Source organism: Gorilla gorilla, chromosome 1, assembly GCF_029281585.2.
Source record: "Gorilla gorilla gorilla isolate KB3781 chromosome 1, NHGRI_mGorGor1-v2.1_pri, whole genome shotgun sequence".
Lineage (NCBI taxonomy): Eukaryota > Metazoa > Chordata > Mammalia > Primates > Hominidae > Gorilla > Gorilla gorilla.
In genome coordinates this window covers 83,456,601-83,478,734 of record NC_073224.2, presented here as the reverse complement: position 1 = coordinate 83,478,734, position 22,134 = coordinate 83,456,601, and the positions used below count along the sequence as shown (strand labels likewise).

Genomic DNA, 22,134 nt, shown 5'->3' with positions numbered 1-22,134 from the left:
CATAGTAGCTGCCCTACTTGTCCAGTGGGCATAAATTGTTACTGTTGGAAGATCTCACTTCTCCTGGCCACTGACTCAATTACTACTAAGTGATTTTTAAAAGCTGGCAAGCTAGTTTCCCCTAGGACATTGTAGGTCATAATCACAATTCATATGTTGTATAAAAAGGACTTAATGGTGACTAAGAGCACCCCTACATTTCAAAATCAAATGAACATCTACATTTCTCACCTTTCTTTTGATCTTTTTCTGACATTAAATGCTCTTGTTCACTTTTCTTTACAGAACTCTCTTTCCATGGTTTAAGCCCATACTCTTACCTGGTTCTTCTAGTTCTTTGAACATTCTGAGTTTCCTTTACTTTTTGTCTCCCTAAATGTTAATTTACTCAAGCCTCTGTCCTCAGTCCTCATTCTTATCCATGGCTTCAATTCTGTCTTTATGTTGTTAAAAACCCCAATTTAAATATGCAACCCAGATCTCTCTCCCAAATTGCAGCTTCACACATCCAACTGCCTCTGGTAAGCTCCACTTGAGTAGCCAAACTCAAATATCATGGTCCAAAACTGAACTCACCATGTCTTCATCATTATCTGCTCCTCTGTGTTTTCTAACAGTAGTAGAAAACGTGGCACCAGCCAACTTGTATTCAAGTCAGAAACTTGGCAATCATCGTAATTGCCTTCCCTTCCTTACCTACACTCCAAAAACTTAACCATGAATCTAGATAAATCCTGTCACCTAGGTATTTCTCATACCCATTCCTTCTCTCATTTCCCACTGCTACTACCTTTTTTCAGGTTTCCCTGAGTCTCCTTTGTAACACCCTTGACAACATTTAGTGCAATACCAATAATGTGTAAAAACAAAACACAAATCCATAATAATCTCACTCAACATCATTTAATTATTCTTCATTATTTTAGAATAATTATAAAATATTTTCCACTGTCTGTGAGGCCCTTTATAAACTGCCTTCTGCCAAACTGTAGCCTCATCTCTTTTCAAACTTCTTGGTCTTCTCAGAAAATGCCTCACTTTTTCAGTCTTTCCTCTGTTTTATACACAGTGCCCCTGCCTAGGATGTCTTTTCTTCCTTTCTCTGCATACCAAACTTCCATACATCCTTCCAAATTTAAACTAGTGATGTCCTCCCTGTACATTCTTTTCATAATGTCCATCACTATAACCTAACCACCACTGTCTCCCATGTCTACTCTTCCTCTGTTCTTACCTACTCTTCCCTCCAGCCCCTCAAGTGAGGCTGGATACCATTCCTGTTTGTACCATTTTACCAATTACACTAATCATGGTTGATCTGTCTTTCTGGTTTCTCTTCCTTTAAGTTATGAATTCCCTGAGTTCAAGGTCTGTGTCCTTCATTTTCATGTGTTCATAATCTAACTAGTAGTTGGCAGATGGTAGAGATTCAATAAATATTTGTCAAATAAATGGGTGGGGGCATGGGTGGATGAATGGATAGATGGAGAACATGAAGACAAAACACAATAATTAGTCTTAATGGTCCCTCCTCATTCAAATCATTGTTGTGAGTCCTGATAATGAATCACTACCTAACAACGACAAGTTAGTTTTTATTCCTTGGATAAGGCTGAATAAACATTTGAATGCTTTCTCTCCGGCCCTCATTTTTAGCTTTCACTACGGAAGCTTGTCTGCTTCCAATACCTTACTTTAAAGCAAATAATATAACGCAATTGATTATTTCTACTTAGTATGTTAAAATCACGTTCCAATTCTGTCTCACTGAGATTATGCCCAGATCTCATTGACTGGTGTTTGGGGAATTTCAAAAATCATGAGTCAGAAGTTTAAAGATTATTAATAATCTCTTAGCCTAATTTTAGAGATGGCTCATCTCATTCATTGTACATGGATTTTATTATTTAAACTCCCAGGCAATAACCTACTTTCCAATTTTGTAAGGGTACTTCTCAGTTGCTAGATTTAACTATTACTAGTTCTTACATAATCTTAAAACTTGAAATACTGAAAAAGAGGCTTTAAAGTCAAGAGATAAAATCAGTGTTGAGTCTCAAAAAAATGGGGAAATATTTTTTGCAATCCTGTTGTGGTTCATAAGCGTGATAATTGGGTTTTCACACTAGTACGTGAGATGTGCATTGTTAGAACAGTTTGTGGGAGGCACATCTCACACAAAGTTCGTTGGCACATTACCCATCTGACGTGAAACAAAACAAACAAAAAAAGAAAAAAAAAGGAATATTTTTGCCAAGTGTGATTTTAATATATGGAAGAATTCAGATGTAGAGGATTATATTATATGCACTCTGAATGGAAAGAGCCCATGCTTAACAAACTTAGTAAAGATGTTTAGTATAGAAACCTGGCTTTTTAGTTCCTTAGGCAAGTTGTTCCATAAATCTAAGCTTTAATATATTCTCCTCAAGATGAGAGCAAGAACATGGGAATCAGGCAGAGTGGTATGTGCACAACATATTTCATTTATATGTCATCATCAGAAATTGAATAAGCACTAATGTATGACTGCATTTCTCAGGAAGCTATTGAATATCCCTTTAAATTGTAAAAATATATATTATGACTGAAATATGCTTACATAAGAAAGCTATAATGGCTCTATTTTTTAAGATAACATTTAGATATTTTTCTAATGGCTCAAGGTGATCAATGTTCTCAAGATCAAGGTTCTCCTCTGTGTTGGCTTGTTTCTACAGCTAGAAGGATGGAGTAATCAAATCTTCAGCCAACATTATTGAACTCATTATGCATGAGACATTTGCTAAATGCTTTAAATACATTATCTCATTTAATACTCACAACCAATCCTATGAGGGACATATTAACATTATCTATTTCAGTGAAAAATGAACTAAGACACAGAGAGAATAAGAATTTGTCCCGTCACACATCACTAACTGGCAAAGCCAGGTGTGTCCAACTCCCAGTCTTTTCATGCACAACCTCCACACAATCTTCTTATCAAAAATCTGTTTTTTCAAAGTTGATCTCATGGAGGTAGAGTAGAATGATTACCAGAAACTGGGAAGCATGGTGAGGGTGGTAAAGAGATATTGGTTGATGGGTTCAAAAATATAGTTAGATAGAAGAAGTAAGTTCTAGCATTTGATTGCACAGTAGGGTGACAATAGTTAATAAGAATTTATTGTATATTTTAAAATAGCTAGAAGAGAATATTTAGGATGTTCCCAAACAAAGAAATGATAAATGTTTGAGGTGATGGATATTCTGATTACCCTGATCTGATCATTACACATTGCATACATGTACCAAAATATCATATGCACCCCATAAGTATGTACAATTATTATGTATCAATAAAAAATGAAATAAAAGTCTGTGTTTTCTTGGTGGTTGTAGAGTTTGTTATAGGATCTTATATCAGACATTTAAACTCACTGTCTATGAATAATATGGATAGACTATGTTAAATTTCACAGTCTAAATTTTTTTTTTTTGAGACAGAGTCCCACTCTGTTGCCCAAGTTGGAGTGCAGTGGCACTGTCTCAGCTCACTGCAACCTCCACCTCCCAGGTTCAAGTGATTCTCCTGCCTTAGCCTCCTGAGTAGCTGGGATTACAGGCATGTGCCACCATGCCCAGCTAATTTTTGTATTTTTAATAGAGATGGGGTTTCTCCATGGTGGTCAGGCTGATCTCGAATTCCTGACCTTGTGATCCACCCGCCTCGGTCTTCCAAAGTGCTGGGATTACAGGCGTGAGCTACCATGCTGGGCCTAAATTTTTAAATGTATAAAGTCTAAGGTTTCTTTAGTTTAAACATGTGATGACTCTTTCATTTTGTTTATATGATAAATTCTTACTAAGGTATAAATGATAAATGACTGATGACAATTTTTATATGTTACATACAGAGACCAACCTGGCAGGCATTTCCATTTATTAAATAATATCGGCTTTAACTTAAAAGAAGCTCATTTAGAAAAGATGCAGGCATCAACTGGGAGCAAATGTGAAAGCTTTTTTCCTCACCAATTCTGTCCCAGATCTATCAGTACATGCTATACTGACAGCTACCTTCTTTACCTATGTCAAAGGTAAGTTACTCATTCAATGAATCATTGTGACAGGCACTGAGTTCAACTGAACATGGTTCCTGAAGACCTCCACTTTAGCCTATGTGGTGGGATACATACTCTGAAGGACTCTCCAACTGTAAAGTAGCTAGATCCTGGATAAAACAGGCCTTTGAATGTATATTTCTGGGATATCTCTGAAGGCACCAATCAACAACTTTCTCACCCCATCCTTTCCCCCCCTCAAAAAAGACAGTTGAAACCTGAGAGGGAATCAATGGGCAACAAGCAAGAAAAAGACAAGATTTTCTTCAAGTTGTTTTGATCAGTATTGCAGATAACTGAGAAACTAAGCATCAAGGAGGGTAGTCTAAATCACAGATTCCCACAGTAAGCCAGAAACCTAGACAGAGGTGAAATGGTCTCAGTTTGGCAACCTCTTGGCTGCTAGCAGAAACAACTGGAAATCCTCTCTAGAGAAGAGCACTCTCAATCTATGGTCAGCCAATAATTGTAGATTATTGAAACTACCTTACAAAAACAAAGGCAAAATAAAAACATTTCCAGATAAATAAAAGCTGGTAGTCACCACAAACAAACCTTCCCTAAAGAAAATTCTAAGACTATATTTCAGTCAGTAGGAAAATGTTCCCTGAAAGAAGTCTAAGATGCTGAAAAAATCATGAGCAAGAAAAATGGTAAACATATAGGTAAATCTAAACATTTTATTTATAAGAAAACCATAAGAATACAGACTGACAGATGATCTTTACAAAGTAAAGACCAAAGCAAATGAATGACAATAATAGTACATAGGTCAAAAGGTTGAAAGTTAGGCCTCTTGTGCCAAACGGTTGGTCAACTTATGAATGCAAAAAAAAAAAAAAAAAAAGTTCTTGAAGGAAATCATAAGTACTACTCCAGTGAACACATGAATGATAAGAAAGCAAAATAGCCTTATTGCTGATGTAGAAAAAGTTTGAGTGATCTGGAAAGATCAAACCAGCCACAACATTTCTTAAGCCAATGCCTAATCTGGAGCAAGATTTTAACTCTTTTTAATTCTAGAAAGGCTGGAAAATGTGAGGAAGCTGCAGAAGAAAAGTTTGAAGCTAGCAGAAGTCCCAGAAGGTAAGTTACTCATTCAATGAATCATTGTGACAGGCACTGAGTTCAACTGAACATGGTTCCTGAAGACCTCCACTTTAACCTATGTGGTGGGATATATACTCTGAAGGACTCTCCCACTGTAAAGTAGCTAGATCCTGGATAAAACAGGTCTTTGAGGTTCATGAGGTTTAAGGAAGGAAGCCATCTTCATCACATATAAGTGCAAGGTAAAGCAACAAGTGCTGATGTAGAAGCTGCAGCAAGTTATCCAGAAGGTAAGACAATTGATAAAGGTGGCTCTACTACACAACAGGTTTTTCAAGGTAGATGAAACTGTCTTCTACTAGAAGGAGATGCCATCTAGAACTGTCATAGCCAGAGAGGAGAAGTCAGTGTCTGGCTTCAAAGCTTCCAAAGACGGGCTGACTTTTTTGTTAAGGGCTAATGTAGCTGATGACTTTAAGTTGAAGCCAATGCTCATTTATCATTCTGAAAATCCTAGGGCCCTTAAGTAAAAATCTACTCTCCATGTGCTCTATAAATGGAACAACAAAGGCTGAATGACAGCACATCCATCTGAAGCATGGTTTACTGACTATCTTTAAGTCCGTTATTAACACCTACTCCTCAGAAAAAGAGTCCTTTCAAAACATTACTACTCATTAACAATGCACCTGATCACCCAAGATATCTGATGGAGATAAACAAGAAGACAAATGTTGTTTTCATGCCTGCTAACACAACATTTATTCTGCAGTCTATGGATCAAGGAGTAATTTTGACTTTCAAGTCCTATTAAAGAAATGCACTTTGTCAGGCTATATCTGCCATAAGTAACAATTCCTCTAATGAATCTGGGCAAAGTCCATTGAAAACTTTCTGGAAAGGATTCACTATTCTAGACACCATTAATTTTTTATTCTTGTTTGGAGGTTAAAATATCAACATTAACAGGAGTTTGGAAGAACTTAATATCAACCCTCATGAATGATTGTGAAGGGTTCAAGACTTCACCGGAGGAAGTATTACGGATGTGGTAGAAATAGCAAGAGAGCTAGAATTAGAAGTGGAACCTAAACATATGACTCAATTGCTGCAATTATATGCTAAAATTTGAATGGATAAAGAGTTGCTTCCTCATTCATAGGAATGAATGAGCAAATAAGGTGTTTTTTTGACATGCGATCTATTTCTGGTGAAGATGCTGTGAACACTGTTGAAATGACAACAAAGGATTTTGAATATTCCATAAACTTAGTTGGTAAAACAGCAGCAAGGTTTGAGAGGATTGATTCCAATTTTGAAACAAGTTCTACTTGGGTAAAATGCAATCAAACAGCATTTCATGCCACAGAGAAATTTTTCATGAAAGGAAAGTCAATCAGTTCAGCAACTTTATTGTTGTCTTATTTTAAGAAATTGCCACTGCCACCACAACATTCAGCAACCACCACCCTGATCAGTCAGTAGCCGTCAACATCCAGGCAAGTTTCTCTACCAGCAAAAAGATTACAATTTGATGAAGGCTCAAGTGATCACATTTTTTAGCAATAAAGTATTTTTAAATTAAGCTGTGTACATTATTTTTAGACGTGATGCTATTGCACACAGTAGGCTACAGTATAGTATCATATAATTTTTATATGCACTGGGAAACCAGAAAAATGCATGTGACTGTCCTTGTTGCTATAATCTGAAACTGAACTTACCATATCTTTCAGGTATGCCTATAATTTCAACAGAGACTGCATGGCCTGCAAACTTGACAATACTTACTCTGACACTTTACAAAACAGTTTGCTGACCGCTGACCAACATGAAAAGACACAGAAAAGTTAAAATATTCAGTTTATCTGGAAGATGTTTTTAATTAACTTTTTTACACCTAACAAAGTAGCTTCAGAAAATAACAAGAGAATTAAAGAAAACTTAAGTAAATGGAAGAGTATAATATGCTCATGAATTACAAAACTCAAAATTGTTACAATGTCATTTCACCCCATATAGTTCTATAGACTCAGTTCAATCCCAATTTAAGAACCCAGCTAAGATTTGTTTTGTTTTGTTTTGTAAATTGACAAGCGAATTCTAAAATGTATATAGAAATGTAAGAGACCTAGAAAAGCCAAGACAATCTAACAGAAGAACAAAACTGGCAGACATACACTGTCTGACTTCAAACCATTATGAAACTGAAGAAATTAAGATACTGTGTAACATTGGCACAAGAATGGAGCAATGGTACAGAATAGCTATTAAGCAAGAAATATACCTACACATATACAGTCACCTGATGTGTGTCAAAGACACTAATTCAGTTAGGAAAGTACAGTCAATTCAATAGATAGTGATGGATTCAGTGGATATCCATTTTTGAAATTAACTTTAGACTCAATCTGTGCTACATGCAAAAACTTATTCCAAATGAACCATAGACCTAAACGTGAAAGTTAAAACAATAAATATTCTAATGGAAAAAAATAAAAGAATCTCTTTCTGAAGTTGGGAAAGACAAAGATTTCTTAAACAGGACATAAAAAGCACTAAGCATAAAAAAAGATTAATATATTGGACTTTCTTAAAATCAAGCATGTGTTGATCAAAAGACACTATTAAGATAATGAAAATGCAAGAAACACAAAAATAAGACAGTTTCCATACGTACATCTAACAAAGAATTATTATTCAGAATATATCCTCAACATTTTATAAATTGGTTTGGAAAAGAGAAAAAAAATCCAATGGACAAAAAAGCCAAATCTAGTCATTTAATAAAAAAAGACATTGAAATAACTAATAAATATATTAAAATGTGCCCAGCATCCATAGTCATCAGAGAAATGCAAATTTAAAAACCATAATGAGCTAGGCACAGCAGCTCATGCCTATAATACCAACACTTTGGGAGGTGGAGGCAGGAAGATTGCTTGAGGCCAGGAGTTCAAGACCCGGCTGGGCAACACAGCCAGATCCGATGCCCCCTCCACGTCTCCACAAAAAAAAAAAAAGAATGTTTAATTAGCCAGGCATGGTGGTGTGCACTTGTAGTCCCAGCTACTTGGGAGGCTAAAGCAGGAGGATCATTTGAACCCAGGAGTTTGAGGCTGCAGTGAGCAGTAATTGTGCCACTGCACTCCAACCTGGATTGCAAAGCAAGACCCTGACTCAAAAATAAAATAAATAAATAATTTTTAAAAACCATAATGGGATACCACTACACACCCACCAGAATTACCAAAATTAAAATAAAGACAATGCCAAGTGTTGATAGCATGTTGAGCAACTAGAATTCTCATACAGTAATGATATAAGAGTAAATTGGTACCATTATTTTACAAAAGCATTCAGTGATATCTACTAAGGCAAAACAGATGCTTGCTCTATGATTCAGCAATTATACTACTGGGCATTTATCAATAAATGTAAATGTTTATGGTCTCCATTGAAGATATGTACAAGGATGTTCTCAGAAAAGTTATTTATTATACCCCTAAACTGTAAACAACTGAAATGATTGTCAATAATGGAACGGAGAAAAATTCACACAATGGAATTCTTCATAACAATAAAAAAAAATCTACTGATACAGAAAACAACACAGATAAATCTTAAACCATAATGCTGAGCAAAAAATACATATTTTATGTTTCTAATTATATAAAGTTCAAGACCACACAAAACTTATCAATATTGGTACAAGTTTGAACAGTGGTTTCCTTTGGATATTTACAGAATGTAGATACAAAGGAGGCTTCTGCAGCTGAAGAAATATTCTACATCTTGATGAGGCAGTTACATAGTGGGATGTGTGTATGTACATATGTGTAAAAATTCTTTGAACTAGACATTTAAGATTTGTGTATTTTACCATGTGTAATGTATACTCAATATCTTTAAAGTTTCCAAATACATAAAGCAAAAATTTATAGAACTATAAAGAGAAGTTAACAACTTCACCATCTGGTATTAGATTTCAACATGTATCTCTCATCAATAAATAGCCAAGCACGGGGTGGCTTGCACCTGTAATCCCAAATCCCAGCACTTTGGGAGGCCAAGGTGGGTGGATCGCTTGATCTCAGGAGTTTGAGACCAGCTTAGGCAACATGGCAAAACTGCATCCCTATGCTGGGCGTGGTGGCATGCACCTGTAGCCCCAGTTACTTGGGGGGCTGAAGCGGGAGGACTGCTTGAGCCCAGGAGGCAGAGGTTGCAGTGAGCTGAGGTGGTGCCACTGCATTCCAGCCTGGGTGACAAAGCCAGACCCTGTCTCAAAAATAAATAAATAAATAAATAAATAGCCAAGCAAACAGAAAATTAGCAAAGATATAAAAAATTTAAACACAATATGATTGATTTAATGAATATATATAGAAATGGTTCCCAATAATTAAAAAATACCCTTTTCTCTCATATACATGTGAAATGCTTATAAGATAGCAATAAGTCAAATCCAACAAATTTCAGTTATTTGTTGTTATATTAGAACACATTCACAGAGTACAATAAAACTAAGTTCAAAATAAATACAAAAAATTAAAACTCTCATATCTTTTCAAAATTGTAAAACACAATTGTGAGTAATTCATGGGTTAAAATAAAATCATAATAGAAATTTCAAAATCTTTAAAACTAAACAATAATAAAAACACTACCAATCAGGACTGCCACTTGACATGATGGAATAATTGAAACCATACTTCTCCTTCTCCTTTGTAAAACTAGAAAAATATATGAAACTATGTTTTAAGAAATTGTACACAGTATGTAAATGGAATTTTTAAGAGAAAGAAAATAAACTAAGAGACCCCTATGCCTACTCTTGATTTCCACCTGGAGGAATTTCCAGACTACAGTGCACAGAAAGAGAACTCAAGCAGAGACCAATTGTCTCCCTAAGTTTAAGAGACAGAAAGGAGCTCTGTGAGTTGAGGGGAACAGGGAGGCCAAAGTGATCAGGTTTTTCAAGTCAGTGTTGGAGAAAAGGAAACTATGCATAGAAAAGGCTCTAAACCTCTAAAAATATGCAGTGTGGTCCCCTTGAGTCCATTGATAAATACTAAACCATCTGTGTAGATGGCATAACGTGAGGCCAAAAATTACAGGAGAGCTCTAAGATGAAGATTTATATAGAAATGTAAGAGACACGGCGCTCACATAAGTGAGGGGTCGGGGGGGGGGCAATTTTTCAGTTAATGAATGCTACCTTGAAATTTCCCAAAGTTTAAAAACAATTTTAAAATGAATAAACTGATCCACAAGTAATTTAACTGCTTCTCAGAATTTTTCCAACACTCTTTAAAGAAAGACAACCAAATCTAAACATTCAGCAATGTAACAATCACAATGTCCAGCATATAATAAAAATTACTTTTTAAAATTACTAGACATGCAAATATGAGAGAAATATGACCCATAGCCAGCAGGGGGGAAAAGTCAGTAAAATCAGCCAAGAAATGACACTAATGGCAAAATTAACAAACAATAAGCTCAAGTGTGTAAATGAACACATGAACATAATAAGAGTAAAAATAGAAGATTAAAAGAATTAATGGGAATTCAACAACTGAAAAATGCAGTATCTGAATTGAAAAATTCAGTGAATGGCATTAACAGCAAATAAGAAACTGCAGAAGAATACATCAGTGAGGTTTAAGATATGCAATAGAAACCACCTAAACCTAAGTACAAAGACAGAAAAAAATAAACAAAACCTCGGTGAGCTATAGGGCAATATCAAGAAATCCAACAGAAGTGTAACTGGAGTTCCAGAAGGAGAAGAGATATATTTGAGGCTAAAAAAAAAATTTTGAAGAAATAATGGTTCAACATTTTCCAAGGTATTGTGAAAATTACAAGCCTACAGACCTAAGAATCTTGATGAACCACAAGCAGAATAAAAATAAATAAAACCTGACCAGGTACATTATAATCAAATTACCTTAAAATGCAAACATCATGAAGATATCTGCCACCACAAAAACACACTCAAGTACACAGCACACTGACACTATAAAGCAACTACACAATCAAGTCTACATAACAACCATCTAACAACATGATGGCAGGATCAAATTCTCACACATCAATATTAACCTTGAATGTAAATGGGCTAAATGCCCCACTTAAAAGGCATAAAGTGGCAAGTTGGATAAGGGAGCAAGACCCGACTATCTACTGTCTTCAAGAGATCCACCTCACATGTAACGCTCATAGGCTTAAAGTCAAGGGACGAAGAAAGGTCTATCATGCAAAAAGAAAACCAAAAAAAGAGCAGGGGTTACTATTCTTATGTTGGATAAAACAAACTTTAAATCAAAAACAATAAAAAACAATAAAGAAGGGCATTACGTAATGATAAAGAGTTCAATTCAACAAGAAGACTTAACCATTTTAAGTATATATGCACCCAACATTCACACTCCCAGATTCATAAAACGAATTCTTAGAAGAAACTTAGATAACCACACAAGAATAGTGGGAGACTTCAACACCCCACTGACAGTGTTAAGCAGATCATCGAGATAGAAAACTAAAAAGATATTCCAGACTTAAACCTGACACCTGACCAATTGGACCTAATAGACTTCTACAGAATACTCCACCCAACAACAATAGAATATACATTCTTCTAATCTGCACATGGCACATACTCGAAGACCAACCACATGCCTGGCCACAAAGCAAGTCTCAAGAAATTAAAGAAAAAATCATACCAACCACACTCTCAGACCATAGTGCAATAAAAAAAGAAAGTAATACCAACAAGCTCTCTCAAAATCATACAATTACATGGAAATTAAACAACTTGCTCCTGAATGACTTTTGGATAAAGAACAAAATTAAGGCAGTATATTAGTTCATTCATGCATTGCTATAAATAAATACCTGTGGCTGAGTAATTTATAAAGAAAAGCAGTTTATTTGTCTAATGGTTCTGCAGGATATACAGGAAGCACAATGGCATCTGCTTCTGGGGAGGCCTTAAAGAGCTTTCACTCCTAGTGGAAGGCAAAACAGGAGCGAGCACCTTACGTGGTAAAAGCAGGAGCAAGGGTGCGGATGGGAGGAGGTGCCACACGCTTTGAAACAACCAGATCTCATGAGCACTTACTATCATGAGGACAGCATCAAGGGGATGGTGCTAAACCATTCATAAGAAATCCACCCTTATGATCCAATCACCTCTCAAAGGCCCCACCTCCAACATTGGGAATTACATTTCAACATGAGATATGGGCAGGGCCACATATCTAAACTCTATCAGGCAGAAATCAAAAAAATTTTTGAAACTAATGAAAACACAGACACAACATACCAGAATCATTGGGACACAGTTAAAGCATGTTAAGAGGAAAGTTTATAGCACAAAGTGCCTACATCAAGAAAGTAGGAAGATCTCAAATTAATAACCTAATATCACACCTAGAGGAACTAGAAAAATAAGAGCAAACCAACCACAAACATAGCTTAAGAAAAGAAGTAGCCAAAATCAGAACAGAACTGAATGAAACTGAGGTGCAAAAATCCATACAAAGGTCACTGAAACCAAAAGTTAACTCTTTGAAAGAATAAGCAAGATTAAAAGACTGAAATCTAGATCAACAAAGAAAAAAAGAGAAAAGATCCCTATAAACACAAACGTAAATGACAAAGGTGACATTACAAAAGACCCCACAGAAATATAAATAGTCCTCAGAGGCTGTTACAAATACCTAGGCTATTAAACAAACTAGACAACCCAGAAGAAATAGATAAATTCCTGAACACACAGCCTCCCCAAGATTGAAACCCTGAACAGAACAGTAACCAGTTCCAAAATTAAATCAATAATAAAAAAAAAAAATCTACCAACCAAAAAAAAAAAACCTAAACCAGAAAAATTCACAGCTGAATTATACCAAATGTATAAAGAAGAGCTAGTATCAATCCTACTGAAATTATTCCAAAAAATTGAAGAGGAGGGACTCCCCTCTAACTCATTCTATGAAACCAGCATCAGCCTGATACCAAAATCATGCAGAAACACAAGGAAAAAAAACTTCAGGCCAATCTCCCTGATAAACATAGATGCAAAAATCTTCAACAAAATACTAGCAAATCATATCCAGTAGCACATCAAAAAGTTAATTCACCATGATCAAGTAGACTTTATTTCTGAAATGCAAGGTTAGTTCAACATATGCAAATCAATAAATGTGACTCACCACATAAACAGAATTAAAAACAAAAACCATATGATCATCTCAATAGATGCAGAAAAGGCTTTCAATAAAATTCAACATCCCTTTATGTTAAAAATGCACAACAAATGAGGCATCAAAGAAACACAGCTCAAAATAATAAGAGCCATCTATAACAAACCCACAACCAACATTATACTAAATGGGCAAAAGCTGGAAGCTGGAAGCATTCCCCTTGAGAAGTGGGGAATGACAAAGATGTCCATTCTCACCACATCTATTCAACGTAGTACTGGAAGTCCTGGAAGCCAGAGCAATCAGGAAAAAAAAAAGAAATAAAAGGCATCCAAACAGGAAGAGAAGAAGTTAAATTATCTCTCTTCACAGATAATAGAATTCTATACTTAGAAAACCCCAAAGACTCTGCCAAAAGGGTCCTAGAACTGAAAATTACTTCAATAAGGTTTCAGCATATAAAATCAATGTACAAAAATTAGTAACTCAACAATAATGTTCAAGCCAAGAGCCAAACCAAGAGTCCAATCCCATTAAAAATAGCCACAAAAATAAAATACCAAGAAATACCACTAACCAAGGAAATGAAAGCTCTCTACAATGAGAATTACAAAACACTGCTGAAAGAAATCTGAGGTGACAAAAATAAATGGAGAAATATTCCATGCTCATGGATAGGAAGAATCAATATTGTTAAAATGGCCATACTGCCCAAAGCAATTTACTGATTTAATACTATTCATATCAAACTACCAATGTCATTTTTCACAGAATATGGAGTGAAAAAAGAGCCAAAAGCCAAGGCAATCCTAAGCAAATAGAACACAGCCAAAGACATCAGACTACCCAACTTCAAACTATACTATAAGGCTACAGTAACCAAAACAGCATAGTATTGGTATTTAATACAAAAACAGACCCCACAGACCAATGGAACTGCATAGAAAACTTTGAAATAAAGCTGCACACCTACAACCATCTGATCATCAACAACGCTGACAAAAACAAGCAATGAGGAAAGGACTCTATTCAATAAATGGTGCTGGGATTACTGGCTAGCCACATGCAGGAGATTGAAACCGGACCCCCACTTTCACCTTATACAAAAATCAACCCAAGATAAATTAAAGACTTAAATTTAAGACCTGAAACTCTAAAAATCCTAGAAGAAAACCTAGGAAATACCATTCTGGACACTAGTCTTAGCAAAGAATTTATGACTAAGTCCCCAAAAGCAATTGCGATAAAAATGAAAATTGACACGTGGGACCTAATTAAACTAAAGAGCTTCTGCACAGCAAAAGAAACTATCAACAGAGTCAACAGGCAACCTACAGAATGGGAGAAAATATCTGCAAACTATGCATCTGACAAAGGTCAATATTCAGAATCTATAAGGAACTTAATGCATCAAGCAGAAAAACAAATAACCCTGTGAAAAAATGGGTAAAGGACATGAACGGACACTTCTCAAAATAGACACACATGAAGCCAACAAATATATTTAAAAATGCTCAACGTCACTAACTATCAGAGAAATGCAAATCAAAACCGCAATGAGATACTGTCTCACACCAATCAGAATAGCTATTATTAAAAAGTCAGCTGTTGACAAGGTTATGGAGAAATGGGAATGCTTATGCACTGCTGGTGGGAATGTAAATTAGTTCAGCCACTGTGGAAAGCAACTTGAAGATTTCTCAAAGAACTACAAACAGAACTGCCCTTCAACCCAGCAATCCCATTACTGGTATATACCCAAAGAAAAATAAACCATTCTATTTAAAAGATACATGCACTCGTATGTTCATCATGGGACCATTCATAACAGCAGACAGATAGAATCAACCTAAATGCCCATCAACAGTAGACTAGATAAAGAAAATGTGGTATATATACAAATAGAATACTACACAAACATGAGAAATAACAAAATCATGTTCTTTGCAGCAACATGGATGCAGCCAGAGGCTATCATCCTAAGTAAACTAGCGCAGGAACAGAAAACCAAATACTGCACATTCTCACTTACAAGTAGGAGTTAAACATTAAGTACACTCAGACACAGAGATAGGAACAATAGACACCGGGGCTACTAGAATGGGGAGGGTCATAGATGAGGGTTCAAAAACTATCAAATACTATGCTCACTACCTGGGTGATGGGATCATTCATACCCCAAACCTCCACAACATATATTTATGTAATAAACCTGCAGGTGTACCCCTGAACCTAAAATAAAAGTTTTTTAAAAGTAAAAACAAAACAAACCCCCCAAAAAATAAAAAGGAAGAACAGATTAAGCCAAAACAATAAAGGGCAAAATAATAAATATGTGTACAGAAGTCAATCACACTGAAATGGGACAAACAATAGAGAAAAATCAGTGAAACTCAAAGTTGGACTTTGAAAAGAACAATCCACAAATGTGGAACCTGTGGATACAGAGGGCAGACTAGGAGAAAAGCCACAGACAGGCAGAAAAATATTTGCAGTACATATGACTGAAAAAACTTTTATTCAGAATATATATTTTTTAAATTCTTAACAACTGAATACTGAGAAGACAATCCAATTTTTTAACGGGCAAAATATTTGAATAGTCACATCACAAAAATTATACAAATCTCTGATGAACACATGAAAAGATGCTCATCATAATTAGTCAACAGAAAACTGCAACATAAAACCACAGTCAAATACCACTACACACCCACTAGAATGGCTAGGATTTAAAAGACTGACAATAACAAGTATAGATGAGCAACTCTCATATACTGCTGGTGGAAGCTGAAAATGATACAACCCTTTTTAAAAATACTTGGACCATTTCTTATAAAGTTAAACATACATTCACCATATGACCCAACAATTCCACGTCTAAGTAATTACCCAGGAGAAATGCAAACACATTTTCACACAAAAATATGTATGTTCATAACAGCTTTATTCATAATAGCTAAAAGCTGAAAACAACCTAAATTCATCATGAAACAAATGGATAAGCAAATGGTGATGTATCCATCCCACAAAATACTAACCTATAATAAAAAGGAATTAATCATTGTTCAAAGAAGTGCCTCAGGATCTTGATCCCACTTGTTTAAAATTTCCTTTGAAAGCTCTTGCTCTTGTTTTCACCTGATCTGGACACAACAGTACTGGCACCCATCAAATGGAAAGTTGGCTCAACTTTAATTTTTCAGTCAAAATTGTGTAAGCAGAACCAATTGAGATGCCTGTGGTGTTAGTTATTGTTTCTGCTGTTAATCCTCAGGCCTGAAGAGAGCTGACATAAACAAGATGAATTTTTTCCTTGCAAATTGACATGGAAGCTCTGTCACTGTGAGCTTCATCTTCAACGTCATCTTATCCCTTCTTAAAATGAGCTATCTATTTGTAAACTGCTGATTTATTTGGGGCATTGTCCCCATAAACTTCTTAAAGCATCACTGATTTCACCACTCTTCCACCCAAACTTCATCATAAATTTGATGTTTGTTCCTGCTTCAATTTTAGCAGAATTTGTATGGCTCTGATAGGGTCTTTTTTCAAACTGACATCTTATCTTTCTAAGTATCTCAAACTAGCTCCTGTTCAGACATGTTATAGCGAGTTAGTACAAGTTTATTTGGGTGAAAAAAATTGAAATCTATGCATAGTTTTTTCATAATACACATTTTCCATGAATGTTTTTAAGAACCCTAGTACATTCGTATTAAATGGAGAAGTAAAAGATGTTATGCAACCACACAGAAGGAGTACCTAGCCCAGTTTTCTGTCATCCTAGAGGGCTCCTCAGAGGAAGTGATTTTTGAGACAAGCATGGGTTAGCCAAAGAGTTACGAAGAGAATGTGCTTGGTTAGAAATCCTGACCCCTTGGAAACCAAAGGTGATGTCATCAAGCACAGCTACCCATTGCAAATGAGATGTCTCATTATGTGAATTTCAGTTCTACCCAACAAATATTTATTAAAGTCCTAATATATAGAAGGCATTCTATTCTACATATTGGAGCCAAAGAGGAAGAAAAAAAAGAGTGTGAGGATGAGTCATTCCTTCAAGGAGCTTACAATATGTTGAAGAGGTAGAGCTTAAACACACACAAAAAAATACAGAGTTTTCATAGTAATCTAAATCAGCTTTAAAAGCCACCTATGCCACACACAAGTGATCATTTACTCTAAGTAATGTAAGGTGTGGTGGCTTTTTTAACTGGCAGGAGAGAAGGCTGCAAAGGGGATTGAGTGAGGGGTAGGGAGACAAAAGAAGGAAAGACTACAGGCTTGGGAAAGGATCTTGACAGCCATAGATACACTGCCAAGCACAGACTTCCTACTTTGTTAGTGGACATGCGTAGGCAGGAAAAATAGGGCATGCTTCTTCTGGCTATTTTTCTTCTGATCACCTTTAGCCATCGCCAATCATGATTCCCCTATAGCAGAAGATTGTGCCTGACATGTTCTGGCAAGGAAAATGGTATGGATGGACAGATGTAATGGAGAAGCAAAATCACATGTAAGAACCCAACATCCAACTTACCCTCAGCACAGCCTCTCAATAGGCCTTGGAAACTGGAAGAAAGCCCACACATTATAAAGTTTAGTTCATCAGTGAATAAACATACACTGACAGTTCTGGGTTCCAGACTGGAGACATAATGATGAGCAAGAGAGTTTTTGTCCTCATGATGTCTAGTGGGAGAGAAAGATACAGAAAATACAGGGAAGAGTATAAGATGCCATTGGAATACAGAGAAAGGTAGCCAGCCTATCCTTAGGGAGACAGGACAGACTTCCATGACAAAAATGTTTTCATTATATTCATACACCATCTAATGATATGTTAGACCTTGTTTCCTTTAAGAAATCTTGGGGGGCAAGAAGGGAGAAGTTATCTGGCAACACACGAAAAAAAAAGATCATTGGTATGGCAGACAGATTTGTCACAGTCCAAGTAAAGTCAAGTTTCACAGTCATTGCTGTTTGCTTTATGGATAAAACAAATGTACTGTTGGCAAAGCCAGGGTTGAGTGCCAGATTCAATAGCCCATAAATCCTGAAGTAACAGAAAGCACAAAACAGACCTGGCCCCAATCTGCACTGCTGCTTTGTTGAAATTATCCTGGCCACTCATCAGCTCCCAGAGATGGAGGCCAAACCAGAAAAAGTAGGTGCTAGGAGCAAGGAATTGAAGTTGAAGGAGGAGTTCATCCATATCTGGCCCATGCGAGGAGGCTGCAGGAGAGAATACGAAATATGCAATGCAGCCCACACTGGTTTCTTGACCAAAAGAGAGGGAAATAGATAAATGAATGAATGAATGAGAGGATGTATAGATGGGTTGTTGGAAGGAAGAATACAGCGAGGGGAGCAGAATATGCTACAGCAAACCTCTGTGGTAGAAGGGAAAGCTGGTCTCAATGTGGCCAACCAACTGGGAAATGCCTCTGGTTAGAAATCATTCAACTATGCCTCCTTGGAGTTGACCACATGACATTTATCTCCAGTTTTTTAAACCAAAACCAAGGCTGTATCGTCAATGTTGAAAAAGCTGAGAATTCAAAGGAAACGTTTCCGATGCCGTGGGTAGAGTCTGGGGAAGTCCAGGCTAACTCTACCCTGACCTGAAGGCTGATCACTTACTTTCAGGACAGGGGCTGAGAGAGGACTGTCACGGGGAAAGATTAAAAATGAGACCAAAGCAACCACGACCACAACAAAAAGAGACAGCAATAAAGAGAGACTTAGAAATGAACACCCACTTGCTTTCAGATGAAAAGGTTGAGTCAAAGTCGTGTTAAGGAGGTGACAGATCCCATATTATAGCCAAGAACCCCCAAAACTAAACAAATACAGTGGTTTTTCTTTCCTCTCAGTAATATGATTGCTGTTTACCTGGTGCGGGAAACAGGGTAAGAATGGGAGGAAGAGACATGCTCTAAGACGTATAATGGTTTAGTTAACATGTAATTCAGTCAGCTGATTTGTCTGTCTATTTTGTGTTTTGTTCTGTTTTCAATTTGCTTTAGTAGAGCTGGCCTGAGTTAGAGTGGTGTAGGAAACGATAGTCTTTGGTACCCAAGGAAAATTCCACCTTTCTTCCTCACCCCTTCTTTTTTGGAATCTCCTGCCTCATTCCCTCTGTTTGTATCATCCACACTTCACTCTGCACTACTCTCAAATTTCAGGGGCTCCTCATGCTAACTGAGGCTGTTTAGCCAGAGCAGGACTCCCACAGCTACAGCTTCTCTGAGCTCTTCTTTAGCAGCAGTTTACAAAAGGCCTTTACAAGCATTTTGTTTGTTACTGCGCACAACAACCCTGTGGAAGAGTCAGCCAAAATATCATCATCACTAATTTACAGATGAGGAAGTAAAATGACTTGTTCTATGGTAAGTGGCAGATTTTGGTAAGGACCCAGGTCTTTTAACTCAGACATAAAAGAGTTTCAGAGTTCTTTTAAGCAAATCACACTGGATAAATGAAAGAGGATATATAAAATATAATTCATACAGAAATTTAGTAGCTATATAACAATGAGTACTTAACATGACACCTCTAAACTAATAACTATGAGTGATATATCCAGTTTGTTAACATTTTCCAATTATACATTTGAAATAAAAATTACCAGTCACTTGAGAAATTGTTGGGCTATGATGTCCTTTACCTAACAATAATTTTTAAATATTGTAGTGGATGCTGTGGTATGCCACTCAGTGCCAGATTCAACAGCCAGATTCAACAGCCCATAAATCCTGATGTCTAATCTGCATCCAGAATTGAAGCACACTCCTTTTCCCCACTGCTTTTAGGAGTATTGACAGCAGCTGACAGCTCTCAACTGCATCATTCTCTGGAAACTGCCCTAAGCTTATGAAAGCTGCTTTGCCCAAGATGATGGCTCACTCCCAGGGCCAACCTGCATCCGATCACTTGTGGATGGGAAATAAAGACCCAGTTCCCTTGCCCCAAGGTGTTAGGATTCTGAGGGGCTATCTAAAGACTCAGGGCATCTATTAGGATTGCATGAGGACTTGTGACTGTTTTGCATTTCACTTCTTCCCTCTACCCAATCCTACTTCTTTCCTTCTCCCACGGGTTATTCAAACAAATCTCCTTGAAATACTTTTCTACTAGTTTAGGACCGCTAACTACTAAATTGCATTGTGTTTTAGCAAAAGATCCACAGGAGGTAACTCATAAGTGCTTTTTGTATTGACTATTTGATTTATGAGCCTGGAATTAAGGCTTTATATGGGATGATGCATAAGAGTTATTTTTGCAAACAATCTAAATTTGTAATCATGAATGCAGAGTTAACCTGTTTCTCAGACTGTGGTAACTATATAAATTAGGATTCCACCTGCCCCCAACATGTAAAGTTGGGAGGGGCAACATAAGAAGGAATAGGGAATGTGGGAAGACATGCATTAACTATAAGCAGTTTTCTTGTAGTGTCAGGGGTAGGCTGAGGGGCTCATCAACTAAAGATTAAGTTGTATTTAAACCCATTGTCAACTGCTCACATGGCCAAAAAATTACTTTTAGGCTAATTTCTCTCAATCTCTAAAAGGCATATTTTACTGATTTTTTATAAGTTCAATAAATCCGGCTATATTGGTCATTTGATTACTGCTCATTATAATCCCCTACTTCCCCCAAAATAGATGGTAGATAGACAGATAGATAGATAGATAATAAATAGATGATTGATACATACATACATACATACATACATACATACATACATACATACATAGATATAAGATAAAAGCAGAAGTTGGTATTTAAAGTCCCCAAGGAAGAGCAAGCAGCCCTAGAGTCCTTCCTCTTTGGCCTACCCATATTGGGAGTTTCTCCAGCCAGGAACTTCCTATGAGGAATAGGAGGAGAGAAGGTATAGGAGGAGAGAAATCCTGTAATTCAGAGAAGAGATGAAAGATAGTATCTGCCACTTGGATTGACATTTTACTTTACCAGCCCTTAGTAGAATCTCAAAGGTCCCTGGGACACTCTGTTGCTGAGGAGGGATTTTCGTAGGTTAGGGATTTCCCCCAATAGTCTCTGCAAGTTTCTCTCTCCATAGTTGTTGACAGCCACTATCTCACTGCCCAAATGGTACTGGATTTTGTTGATCACTGGATTTGCGATGCTACAGGCATTAATGGAAACATAAGTAATGGAATTTTTTCTACCTTTTTCTTTCAAGTGGAGTGCTCCACCCCCACCCCCAAAAATAAACAAAATCAACATAATTTCCAGTGTTCTAGAATGAGTAAACATTCAATCCAAACTATTATAACTGCTATGATTAATTTCTAAAAGATTTTTACTATGAGTTGATCTTATTTTGAAAGTAAAAGCAAAGTGTATTGGAGGAGCATATCTGACTTTAAATCCTGGGTTTACTGTTTAGTGTCAATGTGATCTTGAGCAGTTTACTTAGGTGCCTTTATCAGGAAAGTGGGGATTATAATGTCATTGTAGTTTTTATGAAGAACAAATGTACTGTCTGAGAAACATGTAATTTATGTGAACGAATGATAAGCATGCTTACAGTTTTATGCATTCCAAATGCTCACTACAAAAATCCAGTTTTTGGCCGGGCGTGGTGGCTCACGCCTGTAATCCCAGCACTTTGGGAGGCCGAGGCGGGCGGATCACGAGGTCAGGAGATCGAGACCATCCTGGCTAACACGGTGAAACCCCGTCTCTACTAAAAATACAAAAAAAAATTAGCCGGGCGTGGTAGTGGGCGC

The 22,134-nt window shown here is 36.7% G+C and overlaps 1 protein-coding gene and 1 pseudogene across 4 annotated transcripts in view; one reads left to right on the top strand and one right to left on the bottom strand.

The window, feature by feature from the left end:
* Positions 1-22,134, bottom strand: part of TNFSF4 (TNF superfamily member 4) — a 305,662-nt gene that overhangs the window by 101,588 nt on the left and 181,940 nt on the right. The window lies entirely within an intron of this gene.
* On the top strand, positions 2,085-2,209 carry LOC115932534 (uncharacterized; annotated as a pseudogene).